The sequence below is a fragment of the Dasypus novemcinctus genome, chromosome 23 (genome assembly GCF_030445035.2).
Source record: "Dasypus novemcinctus isolate mDasNov1 chromosome 23, mDasNov1.1.hap2, whole genome shotgun sequence".
Classification (NCBI taxonomy): Eukaryota; Metazoa; Chordata; class Mammalia; order Cingulata; family Dasypodidae; genus Dasypus; species Dasypus novemcinctus.
Window position 1 is genome coordinate 6,440,884 of NC_080695.1, and position 22,347 is coordinate 6,463,230.

Consider the following 22,347-nt stretch of genomic DNA (forward strand, 5'->3'; position numbering starts at 1 on the left):
TCTTCCAGCCCATTGTCACTTGCATGGAAAGCCATAGTCCTGATGTTTCTTCAGATTGTCACTTTCCTTCTTTCTCAGGACACCTGCTCACCTCCAGACTCTCCTGATCTGAGATGGGCATGGGGACGGGTCATGTTCAGAGGGAGTGGGTGGATCTCAGCCTTCAGCCTCAGCAAAAGTTGGAGAGGTGGCTGGAGATAGTAGTATGCCAACCCACTGAGCTGTGCTGGGGATGGGACTGCAGGGGTCTCCTGAGGGACAATAAATCAAACAAATCTAGCCCCTTCATCCAGACACCCTTCTCCTAGGAGGTTTCCTGGGACTTCTGAGAGGCACAGCCCCTAAGAGGAAGGGTGGGCCTTTAGGATGCTTCCAGGCCCCCTTCTGTGGTTCAGTGGAGCTCATCCATGACCCCTCCACACACACACATCTCCAAACCACACACATAACTCCAGGCTTTACTCTTAACCTGAGGCTGCATCTCATCTTAGAGATGTAGGCAGGACTCCCAGCCTGTGAGGGTGACCTCAGCTGAAAATGGCACACCAGCTGTGAACAGGAGCCCTTCAAGACTGCCTGGAAGATGGAAGCTGAGCCAGAGGAGCAATGAGTGATGGATGGGAAAAACCACCAGCCGATGTGGGCCACTGGGCCCCTTGGAGTATCTTAAATCCTACCTCATATCCATGCAGGTCTGTGCCTGCCCACCTTCAGTGCCCACCAAATATCCATGTTGTCCTAGATCTGCCCTCCTTCTCAGCACTTTGCTTTCTACTTCCTCTCAAATTCAGGGAATATTTTACTTTTTTCAATATTTCTTTCACTAAAAAGTCTCCTACTCCAAACACTAACAACTGTGAAAATTTTGAGTCAAGGAGATGAATGGGGGAAATAAGCAGGGATTTTGATCCGTGAGGTCAAATTCTTCCAAGGTTCACATTTATGTTTCATTTAGTTTGAAGCTTGGACTGTGCTTGCTTTATGTTGTATCTAGTAATAAGAACTGTCATGTGGGAATTATTAATGATAAAATAATAGAATAATGAAAAACATTACTCATTATTGGGCCCTTATTATATTATTAGCTAAATGTAGACTGTTTAGGCCATTTTTCAAAACACATATAAAACTTTTGGCATAAATGCAATGAGTTAAGCAATTGAAAAATTGCAGTGGGGGAATGAGCATCATCTTCCAATGCATAAATATGTCAGAAATATAGAGTCACTGGGATTCAGAGGCTGAGGAGTCGAATGGGAAGATTGGAATAACACTCACGAGGCCATGTGAAAATCCTGTGCACATATTCCCTGAAGACCCGAGAACTAGAGTGGAATGGTCAGGTCATCCCATGTGAGCAGAAAGAGCCATGGGGTAAAGGGAGACCATGCCTATACTCAGGGCAGCTGGGTGCTCTGCTGGACACACCAGTTAGGGAATACCCTGTCCTAGCATCAGGAATCACTCCATTCATAGAGAATAGTACTAGGTGTCTATGAACAAATTTTGGTTTTTATTTCTCAGTTGTGCTATTGCACAACAGGGAGTCAGTTCAGGAACCACTTAATTATAAAACTCCCTGCAACTCGGGCAGAGAATTTAGTCACTACACTTGTACTTAAGCTGGCAAAGTTTATACATCATGGTGGAATTACATGCTAGCTTTTGGTGTAGGAATCAGTGGGTCCTTCATTCACAGACAACAGGTCAATGAGCCCTGTGTTAGGGTGACCCTGATCCTCAGCTCTTGGTGCATTTAAGAGACCTGGGGGAAGCAGATTTGTCTCAACCAATAGAGCATCTACCTACCATATAGGAGGTCCAGGTTTTGAAGGCAGGGCCTCCTGGCCCATGTGGTGAGCTGGCCCATGCTCTGTGCTGAAGTGCGCAGGGGGAGCTGTGCCACACAGGGGTGACCCCATGTAAGGGAGCTCCACACTCTGGGGGTGTACCACACAAGAAGAGCTACCCTGAATGAGAAGGGCACAGCATGCCCAGGAGTGGTGCCATGCACACAGACCTGACGCAGCGAGATGATGCAACAAAAAGAGACAAAGATTCCCAGTGCCACTGACAAGAATGCAAGAGGACACAGAAGAACACACAGTGAATGGACACAGAGAGCAGACATTGGTGGGGGGGGGGGCAGAAGGGGAGAAAAGGAAATAAAAATAGATTAGATAGATAGATAGATAGATAGATAGATAGATAGATAGATAGATAGATAGATAGATAGATAGATAGATAGATTGACAGATCTTAAAAAAGTTCTGGCTATTGACAACCTACTTAATAGAATAAGGACTACACAAAGCTTTGCCCTGTGAAATGTACCCATTTACTTTCTGGAGGATGACTTTCCCAACTGACACATCAGTATTTCCATCTGTCCCAGACGCCTTCCTGCTCCTTCTGCCTCCACTTCTCAGAGGGTCCTCTGCCTGGCTATATATATATATATATATTAGCAATTTATTTTATTTCTTAAAGATAGAATTGATCACACAAAATGTTACATTAAAAAATATAAGAGGTTTCCATATATCCACTCCCCACCCCACCCCAATTTCTCCCACATCAACAACCTCTTTCATCAGTGTGGCACATTCATTCCATTTGGTGAATACGTTTTGGAGTAGTGCTACACTGCATAGATTATAGTTTAAATTTTAGTTTACATTCTCCCACGTTCCATTCAGTGGCTTATGGCAGGATATATAATGTTCTGCATCTGTCCCTGTGATATCATTCAGGACAACTCCACATCCCAAAAATGCCCCCATATCACACCTCTTCTTCCCTCTCCCTGACCTCAGCAACTCCTGTGGCTCTTTGAACACACTTTGTGCATCAGAAGGATAAAGCACATGGCACACATCATACAGAGGAAGGTGCAGCTTGCTCAGAGGCTGCGTCCACAGACTGCTGAGGACCCCTCTGCTGACACCCTTCCCTGTACATGGCTGGCATCATTGTTTCCCTCCCACCTTGACACTGCCTGGTTATTTGAGACTACCAACTCTTATTATAATGAGTCCAGCCTTGCCCTCCTGATTTTGACCCAATTCTGCCCTTTTTCACTCCAAGGACAACATGACCAAGAGGCAGAGGGAAGCTGTGGGTAGGAAGGATGGAGTCACATTACAGGACCAGATGCTACTGAAACAGGGAAAGGAGACAGTGGGAGACATGGGGAAGGCATTGGTGGCCCAGCACCCCTGAAAAAGCAGAGATGTCCTTGAACTTCTTCCAGAGTCTTGGGAGGAGAAGCAGGTTTGGAGAGCCTGGTTTGGAGTTAAGGTTCTGTGAGGAGGGGCTGCTGTTGAAATAGAAGCCTTAGCAGCCACTTCCCCAGAGCGGATCCTAGACCCAACCCTCTCAACCCCTCGGAGCCTGCCTTGCAGCTGTACTTCCGCTTCTGTTTTCTGATATTCTTTTTTTTTAAGATTTATTTTTTATTTATTTCTCTCCCCTCCCCCCATTGTCTGCTTTCTGTGTCCATTTGTTGTGTGTATTCTTCTTTGTCTACTTGCATTCCTGTCAGCAGCACCAGGAATCTGTGTCTTTTTGTTGCATCATCTTGCTGTGTCAGCTCTCTGTGTATATGGCACCACTCCTGGGCAGGCTGTGCTTTTTTCACATGGGTTGGCTCTCCTTGAGGGGTGCACTCCTTGTGCATGGGGTTCCCCTATGTGGGGGCCACCCCTGCATGGCATGGCACTCCTTGTGTACATCAGCACTGCATGAGGGCCAGCTCACCACACAGATCAGGAGGCCCTAGGATTGAACCCTGGACCTCTTATGTGGTAGGTGGACACTTTTTTGGTTGAGCCAAATCCACTTCCCTTCTGATATTCTTATTTCCTGGCACTTTTCCTTCCTGTGAATGTCCTTGGAAAACCCATCAAAGTTCTTACTCTGGTGCTTAAGATCCATGGGAGCCATGAAAAGTATAGCCATGGTTCCAGGGAGTGGGTGGGGACTGGAACCTAAAGGTGTTAGCTAACCAGGACAATCACATGTGGTGGGTGCACTGTGGGCCGCTTTGATATCTTGTGAAGGGTGCACTGCTGATTCACGGCTCACCTTGCCCTTGGAAATTCACACTTTGACCACATCAGAGCCTCCTTTTTGAGTTTCCAACCCTGCTCCTGAGAGCAGGAAACTGTGCTTACTGAAAATTTCTTCACTTGAGCAACTCTGAAAATTCTAATACACTAATTAAGCCAGTTCTTTTTTTATTTTATTTATTCATTTTTTTTAAAAAATATTACATTAAAAAAATATGAGGTCCCCATTCACCCCCACCGCCCCCACCCCACCACTCCCCCCACAGTAACACTCTCCCCCATCATCATGACATATCCATTGCATCTGGTGAGTACATTTCTGGGCATCGCTGCACCCCATGGCCTGTGGTCCACACCATAGCCCACACTCTCCCACGTTCCATCCAGTGGGCCATGGGAGGACATACAATGTCCAGCAATTGTCCCTGCAGCACCACTCAGGACATCTCCAAGTCCCAAAAATGCCTCCACATCTCATCTCTTCCTCCCATTCCCCGCACCCAGCAGCCACCATGGCCACTTTTTCCACACCAATGCCACATTTTCTCGATTATTAACCACAATAGTTCATGAATAGAATATCATTAAGTCCACTCTAATCCTTACTGTATTCCTCCTTCCTGTGGACCTTGGCTTGGTTGTGTCCATTCCACATCTATATCAAGAGGGGTTTTAGATTCCACATGGATACTGGATGCAATCTTCCTGCTTTCAGTTGTAGGCACTCTAGGCTCCATGGTGTGGTGGTTGACAGTCTTCAACTCCATGTTAGCTGAGTGGGGTAAGTCCAATAAATCAGAGTGTAGGAGCTGAAGTCTGTTGAAGCTCAGGGCCTGGCTATCATATTGTCAGTCCAGAGATTCAAATCCCCTAGATATATCTTAAGCCCCAGCACCAATTACAATTTCAGTAAAGTAGCATGAAAGGCTTGTGAAAAGAGATCACATCTGAGTCCAGCTCCATCATGCAGAAACACCAACTCCAAAGAAGGGCCAACTGACATGGCAGTGAACTCCATCTGCCATGACCATAGAACCTGTGGGTCTCTTTAGCCCTCAAAAGAACCAGTACCTGGGGTTGTATCTACTTTATCTGTCTCTGAGACCCTGCTCAGGTGTGCATAAGGGCAATCCTTCTGACAACCTCGACTCTTTTTTAGAGACTCATAGCCATAAACTCATTTGTCCTTTGCATTTCCCCCTTACTTCAGGTCAAACAGCATTTTTAACTCCTCTTATTATATGTAGACGGGGATATTCTGCTGGTCCGCGTTGAACCTTTAATTCAGGGTCATTTTCTAGTTATGTCATCAGCTGGTACTTGGTAGTGATCCCTCGGTGCCAGGGAGGCTCATCCCCGGGTGTCATGTCCCACGCTGGGGGGAAGGCATTGCATTTACATGCTGAGCTTGGCTTTGAGACTGGCCACATTTGAGTAACACGGAGGCTGTCAGGAGGGAACTCTTAGGCACAGTGCTGCTCTAGGGTTCTTATTTCAGGCTTATAGGCTCACAAGCATAGTCATTAGTATCAGGGGCTCACTGTTGGACCCTCATTCCTTCCTGGTCCTTGCTGTTGCCCATGGGGGGACTGCTGCTGCTCCCCTAGGGACCACGACAGAGCCCCCCTCCCCAAGTTAGTTTTTTATTCATCTATTTTTAGAAATTTTCTCTTTGTTCTTCATTCTCTGAAAGATATAAACCAAACCTTCTCAGTTTTGCTACAGGAATAAGATAATGTCTCAAAGCAAAGTCAGGCAGACTGATGTCAGGAGCATCTTAAGACCCAGTGAATCTCTTAACTTTTCTCAGAGACAAAAAGCTTGATATCCTTGAGAGGTTTGGCACAATATCTAAACTGTAGTTTATTAGCTACTTAAACCAAGGACAAGTTGTGCATGCTTGACACAATGCAGGACTGACAAATTGCATGTACTCTCCTCACAAAACCCCTGGTATCAATTTTTTTTTAACTTGTACTTCTTCTGCCCTACTCCTTTTCTCCTTTTTCCCTATAAATATGCTAGCTTCCATTTTCACTTTGACCTGGTTTGGGGAAGATTCTTCCAATTCCTTACTTGTGCACTCACAATCAATCACCGTTTCGCTGAGAGACATGTTTCTTCTTTGTGCTGCTGGATCAGGTTGGCCCTTTATTATAAATGAGTGATGCTTATGAGAACAATTTGGTGAGCCAGCCAGGAGCCACACTAGTCTGTGGTGCAGGCCCTGGAGTAGGCTGATGCATGTGTCATCAATCATGGGGCTTCCCTGAATCCTTCATGTCTGTGCCTAAGAGCTGCCTGGGGATTTCCTGGGAGGACTGAGGCTGGAGATTCTGGGTGAAGTTTCTGCCTGGGCACTCACTGGGTGCTTTTTGTGAAGGTGATTCTAAAGCTGGATTTTCCCCTGTGCTAGGTAAGTGTGTAAAATTCTCTCATCCTGATCTGCATTTACTTTCACTTTTTCAGTCTGCTCATACCTAGGACCTCATTAATCAGATTTAGGATTTGCCTGTTGATTTTGTACTGTGAAGTTGGGAAACTTGTTGACTTTGAGGAGCTCCTGTTCTTCATGTTCTATCATGTTCATTTCTGTTGGTGTTGCCTAGACATGGGAATCTTAACAGAATGTGCCAGCTACATCTCCTGTGCATTGTAAGTTGGAAAGTTGGTCTAAATCTACAGGAGACAATCTTAGGAAAAGGAAAATGATTTTTTTTCAATGTTGTCTGGACACAGTATAAATTAGATGACAGTGAAAAGTAACCTAAAAATGAGTCTTGGCAATATGATCTTGCAATTAGATTTGTTTTGTAAAAGAAACCACAAATGGAATGCGTTTACTTACTGCAGAAGTGGAAAAACTTAGTAACATTAATGTTCTCTGTCCTGTTTCCATGTTAATTCTAATGAGATCTGTAAGGTCACATTAAGGAAACTGGTGCAGGACAGTGGGTGTAGCTCAGTGATTGAGTCCTGCTTCACATATGAGGTACTTTTAAAATAAAATAAAACAAAATAAAATAAATTGGTGTTGTTAAAGTTGTATAACTCTTGAACTGGGTGGCACTGTAAAAGAAAAAGAGAAAAAAATAGAAAAATGCTACCTGCTTTTTAAGCCTGCAGATCAATCATGGTTTAGCCATGAAATCCTCCAGAGAACTGTTTCAGAAATGTGTTCTTATAAATGTTTCGTAATATAGCTCTCTGAAATAGTGATAAAATAATAAACTAAAGAAAGTGTATATTTCTGAAAACTATCCCTTGTGGACTACCAATGTTCCAGTATTGCTTACTATTGTGTATTTGAAATGAAGAGAAATTATGTTTGCATACAACCAAATTAAATCATTATTCTGACACATTTGTTTAATTTCAGTGGTAATGAAAGTTGTAAGAGATTTCTTTGGAGACAGTTTCCAAAATCACTTGGGTAACTTAAGCATATTGGGTATATAAAATGAGCTTTGTTTCATTTTTTTTACTGTGGAAAAATAAAGTAATTTTGTCCTATGAAAATGGTTATTAAGAAAGAGGAAAATGTGGGACAAAACCTGAATGAAGAGAAAGGAGGCAGGGCAAGATAGCATCTGAGTGAGTGCACTTTATTGTCTCTCCTGCAAAGAGGCAGGGAAGTAGGGTTGGAGTCTTGCCAGAGTGGGCTGTCTTGGGGTCTTGCAGGGTGGAGGGTGTATGGACGTTGATTTGGAGAGACATTGATGGAGGTGGTGCTTGCTAAAGGTAGAATTGTGGGTTATAAGTACAGCGGTCGGAAGCTGTGGGATGGCGGGACCCTTCCCCCTGGGGCTGGCAGCCACGGTGTTCCTTGAGAACTGTCTGGTGTGTGGCGGTGTTCCTGTGCCCCAAGGTCCACAGACGTGTGGTCTCCAGGTCCGTGTCCCCTGAGCCCCCATAGCCCTTGTTCCATGGACATAGTTCCTTGTTCCATGTACCCTGGATCTGCAGTGTCCTGGACTTCCCTTTCCTGAGTCCAGCACTCCCAGAGGACTGGGATTGCCCTAGCCCTCCAGTTTTGTACTGATTACATGGGTGAGAGGGATTTGGCAGGTGATACAGCAGGGGGGCCTGGATAATACAGGTTCGATTTTATGGTGCCCCCCTTTTTCTTTTTTCTTTTCTTTTTCTTTTTCTTTTTTTTTTTTTTTTTTTTTGCTTGGAGGAGCATACGGGCTGGCCTGGGAAGAAAGGAGTGGCGAATCTGCTGAGAAAGCCCAATTAACCTAAATACCCTGGGATAGGAAACTTGGTCTGGGAGAAAGTGGAGTCAGAAAATCAACTAGCCCTCTCATAGCACACCTAAAGGAGAGGGACTATAGGAAGTGCTTTCCAAGCTTCCAATACCATACTTGGGGTTCCCAGTGAAGTGTGGGTGCTCTCTCTCTGGAAATTAATAAGAGTCACTGTTTTCTGTGCAGAGTTGGTTCAACAAGTACCCACTTGAATCTCCTACCAGACCTCTCACACAGCTTTCCTGCTGACCTGGGAAAGAAAGAAGTGAGGAAGGAAGAAAGGGGGAATGTCAGATCCCTAAGCATTTTATTTAACTGCAAAGAGGATGCCTTGCTTGAAACTTTGTCTGGTATTTTGCTGGTTTGTGTTCTTGTTTTTCCTTCCTCTTTATTAGCCCAAAGCCCTTTTTCTTTTTTTTTCTCTTTTTCTTGCTTCCTTCCCACTACCTTTTCTTCCTTTTTTCTTTTCTTTTCTTTTCTTTCTTTCTCCTCTTTTTTATTCTTTTTATATTAGGTGCTGCAGGGAGTGCTTCACATTTGCTGTATTTCCTCATCTTCCATTTGTTCTTTTCTGTGTGTATTGATTTTGGGCACCAACAGTATCCCCTGTCCTCTACATCTTTCTATCCTCCATCATTTATTGTTTCTCTTACATTACACCTTTCTTTGTTTGCTCCCTTATTTTTCTGACTTTTTATTTCTAATACCTTTGTTCTGTTTTCTGTCTTATATTCACTCTTTATATTATTGTTCTTTCTTTTCTCTTTCCCTCTCTCCTGAACATACTGGCCTTTTAATTCATACTATATTCATCCCCATATGCAGTTGACTGTCTCATTATACATACTCTACTTTTTTTGCTTTTTATCACTATACATACCTTACATGAGTCTAATATCCATTCTCCTAGATCTCACATGGTCCCTCTGTTAATATTTACTATCAATACTACTATTATTCATTTTCTTTTCTTACTCCTTTTGCTTTCTCTGGCCCTAATATTTTCCTTCAAGTGAAACTAGACAACAACAAAGAAATAGAATAAGAAGAATGAAGTGACAAAGAAAACACTTAAAACACACACAAAGTAAACAACTAATTAAACCCCAAATTAGACAAAGAAGCTAAGCAACTGATTAAAACTGTCAAGATAAAATGATGACCACACAGCAACAAAAACACTACAAACCAATAATCAGGAAAACATGCCCCATTCCAATGAACAAACTAAAAACCAGGAAGAGGAGCAGAACATCGGACAATTAAAGTTCTCAAAACATATATTACTGACCAGTTTAATGAAGTAAAGGAAGAGATTAACAATATGAAGAGAACACTTGGAGAGAATACAGAAGAAATTGCAGTCATACACAAAAAATTAATGAATATGATGATTATGAACACAACAATTCAAGAAATCAAAAATACATTCTCAGGAAATAACAGCAGATTAGAAGAGGCAGAGGAGAATTAGTGATGTGGAAGACAGTACATCTGAAATCAAACAGATAGTAGAATTGATTGATAAAAAGATAGGAAAAAACCAGCAGGGACTTAGGGACCTGAATGACAATGCGAAATGAGCAAACATGCATTATAGGCATCCCAGAAGGAGAAGAGAAGGGAAAGGGAACAAAATGGGTGTTGGAGGAAATAATGGCTGAAAACTTCAAATCTACTGAGGGAGATGGATGTACATGTCCAGGAAACACAACACACCCTAAACGGCATAAATCCGAACAGGCCTACCACAAGACATATATTTCTTAAATTATCCAATGCTCAAGACAAAGAGAAAATACTAAAAGCAGCAAGAGACTAGAGAACCATCATACACAAAGGAGGCTCCATAAGATTAAGTGCTGATTTCTCAGCTGAAATCATGGAGACAAGAAAGCAGTGGTTATTACATAGTCAAGGTACTAAAAGAAAAAAAATTTCAACCAAGAACACTCTATCCAACTAAGCGAGCATTCAAAAATGATGGAGAGTTCAAAATATTCACAGATAAACAGAAACTAAGAGAGTATGCCCACAAGAATCCTGCTCTTCAAAAAATAATACAGGGAGTTCTGCAGGAAGAAAGAAAAAAACAAGAGAGACAGAGTTGGAGTAGAGTGTAAGAGCAACTCAAAAGACAAAAAAAAAAAAGAGAAAATCAAAATATGACAAACAAAAATTTAAAAAAATATGGCTCATAAAAGTAATTCTTTTCTTTTAAACTAATAACACTGAATGTCAATGGATTAAACTCACCTATCAACAGACCCAGACTAAAGATTGGATAAGGAATTATGACCCATCTATATGCTGTTTAAAAGAAACACATCTTAGACCCTGGAATACAAGAAAGTTGAAAGTGAATGGCTACAAAACAATCTTACAAGCAAACATAACCAAAAAATGGTAGGAGTAGCTATATTAGTATCAGACAAAATAGACTTTAAATGCAAAACAATTGTGAGAAACAAAGATGGACACTACATATTAGTGAAAGGGATAATCTTTCAAGAAGAAAGAATAATCATAAACATTTATGTTCCTAACAAGGATGCCTCCAAATACATGAGGCAAACACTGGAAAAACTAACTGAAAGAAAAGATGCCTCTACAATTATAGTGGGGGACTTTAATACACCACTATCAACTTTGGACAGAACATCTCAAAAGAGAATCAATAAAGAAACAAAGACTTCGAACAATATATTAGAGGAGCTGGACCTAATGGACATATACAGAACATCACACCCAAATACAGCAGGATATACATTCTTCTCAAGTGTACATTGATCATTCTCCAAGACAGACCACATGCTAGGCCACACAAAAAGGCTCAATGAAATCAGAAAAGTTGAAATCATAAAAAATAACTTCTCTGACCACAGTGGAATGAAGCTGGAAATTTGCAAGGGCCAGAGACCCAGATTTGGCAACTAGATTTGGAAGGTAAACAACACACTCTTGGAAAAACAATGGGTCAAGGAGGAAATCTCAAAAGAAATTAATAACTACCTTGAAACTAATGAAAATGATAACACAACATATCCAAACTTATGGGATGCTGCAAAAGCCATACAGAAAGGGAAATTTATAGCCATAAATACATACATCAGAAAAGAAAGAGTTAAAACTGAAGAACTAATTGCACTCTTGGAGGAATTAGTAAAAAAAAATAACAAACTAACCCAAAGAAAGAAGAAAGAAAGAAATAACAAAGATCAGAGCAGAACTAAATGAAATAGAAAATAAGAAAGCACTTGAAAAATAAACAAAACCAAGAGCTGGTTCTTTGAGAAGATCAAGAAAATTGACAAACCCTTAGCTGGAATAAAAAAGAAAAAAAGAGAGAAGATGCAAATACACAAAATAAGAAATGAGAAAGGAGATATCAACACTAATCCCATAGAAATAAAGATTATAATAAGAGGATACTTGGAAAAACTATATTCCAACAAAAATGCAAATTTAGAGGAAATGGACAAATTTCTAGAAACACATAAGCAACCTACATTGAGAAAAGAAGAAGTTGATGATCTCAACAACCCAAACACAAGAAAAGAGATAAAATCAGTCATTAAAAAGGTCCCAACTAAAAGTGCCCTGGGCCAGACATTTTCACAGTTAAATGCTACCAAGCATTCCAGAAAGAACACCAGTCTTGCTTGAACCCTTCCAAAAACTCAAAACAGAAGGAACACTGCCTAACTCATTCTACTAAGCCAACATTACTCTAGTACCAAAGCCAAAGAAAGACACCACAAGAAAGGAAAATTGCAGACCAATCTCTCCAATGAACCTTGATGTGAAAATCCTCAACAAAATACTTGCTAATCATATTCAACAACACATTAAACAAATTATACACCACGACCAATTGGGATTCATTCCGGATATGCAAGGATGGTTCAACATAAGAGAATCAATTAATGTAATACACCACATAAACAGATTGAAGAAAAAGAAATCACATGATCCTATCTATAGATGCAGAAAAAGCATTTGACAAAATACAGCACCCTTTCTTAACAAAAACACTACAAAAGATCAGAATAGAAAGAAACTTTCTGAACATGATAAAGAGTGTATGTGAAAAACCCACAGCTAACATCATTCACAATGGTGAAATCCTAAAATCTTTCCTTCTAAGATCAGGAACAAGACAAGGATGACCACTATCACCCCTTCTATTTAGCATACTCTTAGAAGTACTTGCTCGAGCACTGAGGCAAAAACCAGACATAAAAGGTATCCAAATTGGAAAGGAAGAAGTCAAAATTTCACTACTTGCAGATGATATGATTTATATATAGAAAACCCTGAGAAGTCTACAACAAAGCTTCTCTAACTTATGAGTTCAGTAAAGTCACAGGATATAAGATCAATGCGCAAAAGTCAGTAGCATTTCTGTACACCAATAATGAGCAATCTGAGGAGGAAATCAGGAAAGAAATACCATTCACAATAGTAAATAAGAAAATCAGATACCTAAGAATAAATTTAACTAAAGATGTAAAAGACTTATACACAGAAGAGTACATAACACTTTTCAAGGAAATCAAAGAAAATCTAAATAAATGGAAGAATAGTTCCTGTTCATGGATAGGAAAACTAAATATTATTAAGATATCATACCAAAACTGATCTACACGTTCAATGCAATCCCAATAAAATCAACACAACATTCTTTAAGGAACTAGAAAAACTAACTATGAAATTTACTTGGAAAGGAAAGAGGCCCCAAATAGCCAAAGACATAATTGAAAAAGAAAAATGAAATTGGAGATATCACACTACCTGACTTCAAAACATACTACAAAGCTACATTAATGAAAACAGCATGGTATTGGCACAAGAATAAACACACTGACAAATGGAACTGAATTGAGAGTTCTAATATAGAGCCTCATATATACAGCCATATGGTATGTGACAAGGCCACCAAACCTTCTCAACTGGGAAAGAATGGCTTCTTCAACAAATGATGCCTAGATAACTGGATATCCATATGTAAAAGAACGAAAAGGGATTACCAACTCACACCTTATACAAAAATTAACTCAAGATGGATCAAAGACCTAAATATAAGAGCCAAAACCATAAAGACCTTGGAAAATAATGTAGGGAAGCATTTACAGGATCTTGTAATAGGAAACAGCTTCATGAATTTCACACCAAAAGCATGAGCAGCAAAAGAACAAATAGACAAATGGGACTTCCTCAAAATTAAAGTCTTCTGCACCTCAAAGGAGTTTGTCAAGAAAGTAAAAAAGAGAGGTTACACAATGGGAAAAAGTATTTAGTAAATATATATCTGATAGGAGACTTATATCTTTCACATGTAAAGAAATCCTATATCTTGAAAATAAAAAGACAAACAGCCCATTTAAAAAATGGAAAAAAGATTTGAACAGACACTTCTCCAAAGAAGATATACAAATGGCTAAAAAACACATGAAAAAAAAAATGCTCAAAATCACTAGCTATTAGGGAAATGCAAATCAAAACAATGAGATATAATCTTACTCCCATAAGACTGGCAGCTATCAAAAAATCAGAAGTCTACAATTGTTGGAGAGGATGTGAAGGAATGGAAACACTCATCCACTGCTGGTGGGAATATAGAAGGATCTGGCCATTCTGCAGGACAGTTTGGCAGTTTTGCAAAAAACTAGCCATAGATTTGCCATATGTATATACCCAGAAGAACTGAAAACAAGGACACAAACCGACATATGCACACCAATGTTCATAGTGGTATTATTCACTTTTGCCAAAAGTGGGAATCAACCCAAATGCCCATCTACAGCTGAATGGATAAATAAAATGTGGTATATACATACAATGGAATACTACTCAGCTATAAGAACAAATACAGTACAAATACATGTGAAAACATGGATGAATCTTGAGAACCTTATGTTGAGTGAAGCAACACAGGCATTGTAGGAAAAATACACTACATGACTTCTCCTATATGAAATAAGTAAACCAATCTGTCTCAGAGAGCTAGAGACTGGATGATAAACTTAAAGGAAGTTGGGGGGTAGAGGAAGGTTGCAAGCTGACACCTACTTGGGTGAAATCTATGATAAACCGGAGGTAAGTATTTGTAAAGGGAAGGCATAAAATGAGAGCATAGGGATAACTTTGGGTGGGGCTGTGTGGGCTTGATGGGGCTAGGGATGGGAGGATGGGTCAGATGGCCCAAGATATTGAGGGGAGGTTGGCGGGAACATTTGAACATAGGAGAATGTCACGTATGTCACTGAAATTATAATTCAGAGAAAACTCTTTTAAAAATATAATACAGAAGGTTACATGTTTAAGATGCTTAAGGGGGGCATCTGAAACAGGTCAAGTTTCTAGGGAATGTGTGAGTGCTCATTTTGTGATAGTGTACGGGTGGAGACCCACACAACAAGAGTGAATAACCACATCCTGGGGAGGACTGATGTTCTCAAACAGAGGGAATTGTATCTCTCCAGAGAATTTGTGGCTCCTAAGGGGTTAGGACAGTCAGGTATGTCAAGCCCTTAACATTTTTGCAAGTATCTCTGAATATGGTCCTTCAAGTAATGAAGATTGATTGTCATGGTGGGCCCTGAGAGGAGGAGGAAAGAGGTGTTGAATACATGGAATCAGTGTAACTGTGGGGCAATGGAAATGTTCCACAAGATCATGCAATGATGGATATAGGACATGTTAAATTACACCAAAAATGTATAAAAGTCTATAGGCTAAAATGTAAACCATAATGTAAAACATAAGTAAAAATTTAGAAAATTGTTTATTCTAAAATATAAACCATAATGTAAACACAAATGGAACCATGTTTGAAATCTATTGTTTCAATATCTGTACATCAGCTGCAGCAAATGTAATATGAACATGGAAAAAGGTCATTGTTGGGGAAGGGACAAAGTGTTGAATGCTGGATATGTGGGAGTACCAAATATTGTATATGTGAACTGCTTTGATCTAAAACTTATGTGAAGACAAACTTAATGATTAGGAAAAAAAGAAAAACAAAGAAGGTAGACACTGAGGAAGAAATGGAAGAAATTGCCTTGCCACTCTACATGTAGGACAATACCTATAGAAGTGATGAAAGGGAAAATGTAAAAAAAAAAAAGCTTTTTCATTTTTTTGATACCCAATTTATTTTTTCTTTAATTTTTCTAAATTACTATGTATTCTACATCTAACCTTTAAACCCATCACTATATTCCATTTTACTATTAATGGAACCTGACTATATATTGGGCTTCCTTTTTGAAGGTTTGGACTACAGAGAGGTTCAACTATGGTGGGGGAGGAGCACTTGTGTAGGGTGTTATTGGTGGGGGCACACGGTTGGGAAGGAGTTCTCCAGGGCATGTATACAGGGTACATAAAAATGTTTGGATATTTTCATAGTGGTTTCAGTTGGAAACGACAGATGAGACAGTGCTGAGTTCCTGGCCAGGGGAATTCTATCACAATCCCCAAGGAAAAAGCAACAATCCCCGAAGTGCAATGGCAAAGACCAACAAAACAAATGGTCCAATGATGAACGCTTGATACTGATGGCTCCGATTATGAGCCTGTGTGCCTGAAATATGAACTAGGCCTAGAGGTGTGGGGTGCCTAAGTGTTACCTCCTGAGAGCCTCCATGGTCATCAGAAGTGGCTACTCTCTAAGCCCAACTCAGCATGTAGATGCACTGACTTCCCACCAGCATGAGACATGACTCCCAGGGATGAGCCTCCCTGGCACTGAGGGATTACTACCAAGTACCAGCTGATGATGTAACTAGAAAAAGACCTTGAATAAAAAGGTCAACTCAGACTGGCAGAATATATCAGGCTACATGTAATATCAGGTGTTAAAAAATGTTTTTTGACTTTGGATAAAAGGGGGAAATGGAAAGGACAAGTGAGTTCATATATCTTTGAGTCTCCGAAAAGTTGGGAGGTCATTAGACGGGTGATGCTTATGCACGCCTCAGCAGGGTACCAGACAGTCAAGGTAGACGGAAATCTAGATGCTGGTTCTCCTGAGGGCTGCAGAGACCCAAAGGTTCTATGGTCATGGCAGATGGCTCTGGAGCTCAGGGCTATGTCAGTTGGCCGTACTTTAGAGTTTGTGTTCCTGAGTAATAGAGTTGGACTCAGATATAACCTTTCTACACATAGCTCTTCTGTTACTATTACCAGACCTGTGGCTGGCATTTGGGTTGGTGTATACTCAGGAGACCTGAATATCTGAACTGTCCATGTGACAGCCAGGCCCTGGGCCTCAGCAGACTTGCAGCTCCTACTCTCTGATTTCTTGGTCTTACCCTGGCCAGCTGACAGGGCGGTGAAGAGGGTCAACCACCACACCAGGGAGCCAAGAGTGCCGATAGCTGCAAGCAGGAGAATTGCAACCATCATCCATGTGGAATCTAAGCCCCCTCTTGATGTAGAGGGGGACTGGACATTGCCAGCCCAGGGTCCACGGGATGGAGGAACAGAGTATGGATAAGAGTGGACTTACTTGTGTTCTGCTGGGGAACTACTGTGATTAGTATGGGAAAAAATTGTAGTAGTGATGTGGAGACAGTGGCCACGGTGGCTGCTGATGGTAGGGAGATGGAAGAAGAGATATGGTGTGGGGGCATTTTCAGAATTTGGAGTTGTCCTAGGTAGTGCTGCAGGGATGGATGCTGGATGTTATGTGTCCTGTCATGGCCCACTGTGTGGACTGGGGGAGAGTGTGGACTACCATGTGGACCACTGTCCATGTGGTACAGCATTGGTCCAGAATGTATTCACCAGGTGCAGTGGATGTGCCGCAACGATGGAAGAGGTTGTTGCTGTGGGAGGGGTGGGTTGGGTGTGGTGGGGGGTATATTGCGACCTCATATTTTTTTAATGTAACATTTAAAACAAAATAAAGAAGAAAAAAAAATTAAATCCTTACCAAAAACAAAAAAAAGAAGGAACACACATTTCTGTTTAGTGACGAAAAGTCAGTTTGTGTATTTTTAAACAAATAAAGAGTAATATGAACTCAGCATATATTTAAATGACAGTGGACTCATTTAAAAGAATGATACAGAAGTTTTATTTTAAAAATTGCAGTAAATGTCGTGTTATTAGATTTATCATTTGGAGCTACGTAAATTTATGAAAAAAATGTTAGGAAGTCAAGGTAAAAATGTGCCAGAGTTATATAACTTTTAAAATGTCTTTTGTAAGTACAGAAGCAAAATTTTTGGAAATCATTTATATAGGTTATGAAGGATTATTGCCTCCAATTGTCTCCAAGATAAACTTTCTGAAACTATTCTAAACTTTTTATTCTTTGTTTCATTAAATTTCATCTCTGTATTCATACTTGCCTGAGTCATTGGGGGATGTTGAATGACATATTTCATTCTAGACTCATCAATACTATATTAGTTTTCAAGGGATGCTTTAAGAGTACCATATGCTGGATGGCTTAAGCAATAAGAATATGCTATCTCAGTTTTGGAGGCTAGAGTATTAAACCAAGTTACCAGTAAGCCATCCTTTTTCCAAAATCTGCAGTGTTCTTGTGGTGGTTTGCTGGTAATAAATCTTTGCCTCAATTACATGGTGATCTGCTTACTTATGTCTCCTCCTATTCTAATACTACTGTGTGATAGTATTAAGATCAAGATGAAGATGCTCACTTGCAATATCTGTTATAACTAATTCTAATAACACAGAACTCACCCTTTCCTTTATAACCTTTTCATTCTTAGATACCTCAGATTTATTTTTTTAACTTTTTTTATTAAAGTTAATCAACCACAAAGAAAGTTACATTAAAAAACATTAAAAAAACCATGAGGTTCCCATATACCCCACTCCTCACCCCCACTCCATCATTTTTGCAAATTGCATTTTTTGAAGATATATGCATCACACAAAAAAATGTTACATTAAAAAATATGAGTTTCCCATATATATACTCCCACACCACTCCTCCCATACCAACAACCTCCACCATCACTGTGGCACACTCATCACACTTGGTGAACACATTTTGGAGCGCTGCTGGACTGCATGGATAATAGTCTACCCTGTAGTTCACACTCTCCCCCAGTACATTCAGTGGGTTATGGAAGGATATGTAAAGTCCAGCATCTGATCCCGAAATACTATTTAGGACAACTCAAGGTCCCCAAAATGCCCCCACATAACATCTCTTCTTCCCTCTTCCTGCCCTCAGCAACTACTGTGGCCACTTTATCCACATCAATGCTACAATTTCTTCTATTACTAGTCACAATAGTTTTACAGTAGAATATCAGTAAGTCCACTCTAATCCATATTTTATTCCTCCATTCTGTGAACCCTGGGATGGTGATGTCCACTCCACCTCTAGATCAAGAGGGGGCTTAGATTCCATATGGATGATGGACGTAATTCCTTTGCTTGCAGTTGTTAGAACTCTTGATTCCTTGGTTGACCTGGTTCACCTCCCTGTTTGCTGACCTGGGTAAGTCCAATGAACCAGAGAGTAGGAGTCACAACTATGATGAGGCTCAGGGCCCAGCTGGCACATGGGCAGTCCAGAGATTCAAGTCTCCTGAGTATGCACCATCCCTAGTGCCAACCACAGGTTCAGTAGAAGTGACAGAAGAGGCATGCGTAGGAAGGTCACATCTGAGTCCAGCTCCATCACACTCAAGAGCACAAATTCGAAAGTAGGGCCCTCTGACATGGCTCAGAACTCCAAATCCATTTGCCATGACAAGATGCTCTGGATCTCTGTAGCCTTCAGGGGAACTAGCACCTAGCGTTGTATCTCCTTTGGCTCTCTCTAGGGTCCTACTGAGGTGTGCACAAGTGTGACCCCTCTGATGACCTCCTGACTCTTTTTGGAAGACTCTTAGCCATATAAACTCATTTGTCTTTGCCATTTCCCCCTTTTATTCAAGATCAAAAAGCAGTTTTTAATACTTGATCCAACATGTACACTGAGATATTCTGCTGGTATGAGTTGACCCTTTTATTCAAGGTCTCTTTCTAGGTGCATCACCAGTTAGTGACTGGTAGTAATCTCAGGGAACTTTCAATAATCTTCTTCCCATATAGACTGATGAGCAAAGGCTTGAATCCTTAGTGGTCCAATGTGGTTAACACAACCTCTGCCCATTTATTAGCTGACAGTTAATCTGCACAGAAACAGCTGCAACCCACAGGAAGGCAGCAAGAATTATGTAATATATGTTATATAAAATATATTACATATTTGTGTTTATGCATATATATGAACACACATTTATCAAGAAGAGACATATATTGCTGTATAGTACAGAAAAGAGAGAAGCCATAGATTTAGTCCAAGCAAGACCAAAATAAAAATATGAATTAAAAAATTAGCAACAGCAGCAACAGAAAGCACCATAACAATTAAAAACATGGTAAAATATTTTAAGTCATCCAGAGTGATCAGTTTTCAGAAAATGAAAGTGTTTCATGCACAGTGGGAAATGCAGTGAAGAGGATTGGTCCATAACTATCCCCGGAAGTCTTTTAAATGAAGATATCAAACAGCTATTATAAATATGTTCCAAAAACTAAAGAAGATCATATTAATGAATGAAAAGACAGTATGGCTACAATGAAGCAAGAAAAGGAATTTCTAAGAGGGAGATAAAAATTATTTTAAAAAAGAAAATTTTAGTGTTGGTGAAACAATAACTCATGAAAAATTCTGTAGAGAAATGCCAACAGATAATTCCAGATGGCAAAAGAATGGATCTTGAACTAATAAATATAACCCATTCTTTAGAATCCAACTAAAAATTACTGAGGGAAAATTAAGAGAATGCCAGTCATCTGTGAGAAACAGCAAATATACCAACTTCCATGTAATAGGACTCCTAGAAGGAGAGAATAGAAAGGGGAAGAAAAGTATTTGAAGTAATAAAGACCAAAAATGACCTAGATTTAATGATAAACAATATATCTAGGCAGTTAAAAACAAACCCTGCTAGGATGTATGCAAAGAGATCCACACATCACAGAGAAACTATGAAAAACAAATACCAGAACCCATACAAGGAACTAATGTCTAGAAGAGTCTAAGTTTCAGTGTCCTCAGCTCAGCCTATATTGAACCAACAATGGCTCATTTGAAAAGCAGGAATTACAAGTATTCTGTAAGGCATTTCACTTGTGGCTTCAGCCAGATAATCACAGCAAGGAAGAAATTATTTCTCAATTGCTCCTGGAACAGTTTATGATGAATGGATACTGCAAAAACTGGTCGACTTTGAGAGGGAACTGGGATTCAAGTGGAAGAATCCTGGAGAAAATCATGGAAGATCTGACCATTGACTGCATGAAGTCACCTGATTTTGTTCATGTCTACATGCAGGGACAAGAAATCCACTTCTCAGAGAATATGACCTTAAGGGAAGTATTGACCTCATGGAAAAAAATGTCAGCAGGAACCCCAAGAGGAGGCAGCAGGAGGACACCCTTCCATGGCCCCTAAAATATTCCCCTTCAAACAGGACAAGCAGAGGAATATCAACAGTTCTGTGATATTCCAATCAAGTAAATGACGGTATTACTAATTGAGTCAATCAATTACCTACCCTGGTTATTATTCAGGAATATAATAGCCCTAAGCCTGAAGAAGGATGTGGAACCTGGTAGAACCTGCATAACTCCAGAAGAGCAGAGCTTGGCTCCTCCATATCCCAGAAAGGATCCCTAGGAGGACCATCTTCTCAAGATGTCCCTATGTAGGTGGAACCACAGTTTCTCCCCAGGATAGATCTAGCCAATTCTAAGCCTGTCCCTACCAACCAAAGCAATGATGGAATATACAGATGTGGAATAAACCAAGAAAGTGTCCATAGTTCCCCAAAATCACACAAGTGTGAGAACTGTCCCAGGATCTTTAGGTACCAGCTCAGCTAGATACCTACCAGAGAAAACACAGGAATGTAAGATTATTTGTTAGTGCCATGTGTCAGAAAGGTTTCTTCCAGACATAAGACCTCAATGTGTACCAGAAGATTCACAAAGTGGAGGAACCCTTCAAGTGCAGCATATGTGAAAAGTCCTTCAGCCAATAAACAAATTTATGAGCTCCTGAGAGTATCAGAGAAACTACTGCCAGTCTTCTACATATCACTGCCATGTGAGGATCCATGAGAAGATTCATCCCAAACCAGATTCTGCCACATCAAAAGCCTTCCCTGCTACTGTCCCCATATAAGATATATTTTTTTAATTATCCAGTATGCCTAATCATTCCTACAAAATGTTAACTATTTTAGTAGGTAGATCATTTAAATATTGGTTACTTGGGTAGAATTATTGTCTTCTCCCTTCCTTTATTATGTGACACACTTACTCAAAATCTAATTCAGAAGAAAAAGAAAATTAAACAAAATCAAATACAATGAGAAAATCATGAAAGCAACGAGAAAAATGATGCATTACATAAAGTGAAATATCAGTAAAATTAATGGACAGTGGCCACAAAGCAGTGGAATGACATTGTCGAAGCATTGCAAGAAAAACACTGTCAAGCATGAATTCTCTAGCAAAATGAAAGTCAAAAAAAACATGATCCAAGATAAACAAATAACAAATATATAAGTTGTTGGCTTAAATAACAATAATTATTGACTCACAATTTCAGAAACTAGCTATCAAAAATGAAGATGTCAGCAAGGCTATGTTTTCTCAAGTCAGTCATTCTGGTCTAGCAGAGCTCTATCACATGATGATGTCTTATATCTATGCCTCTGACTTTCGCCTGCTGGTGTTTGCCAAATTAACTCTGCTTATAAAGGATCCAGTAGTAAGATTCTATTTACTGACAGGTTCATACACAAATTAATTGAGATTAAGAGTAAGAACTTGGCAATTCTGGGGACAAATCATTTCATCTACCATACATGCCTTACAAAAAAATTGAAAGAAAATACTCCAGACTGAAAAGAACTTACTCCATTTGGGAAGCAATGAAGAGCACAAGAAATGATAAAAATGTGGGTTCATATAAA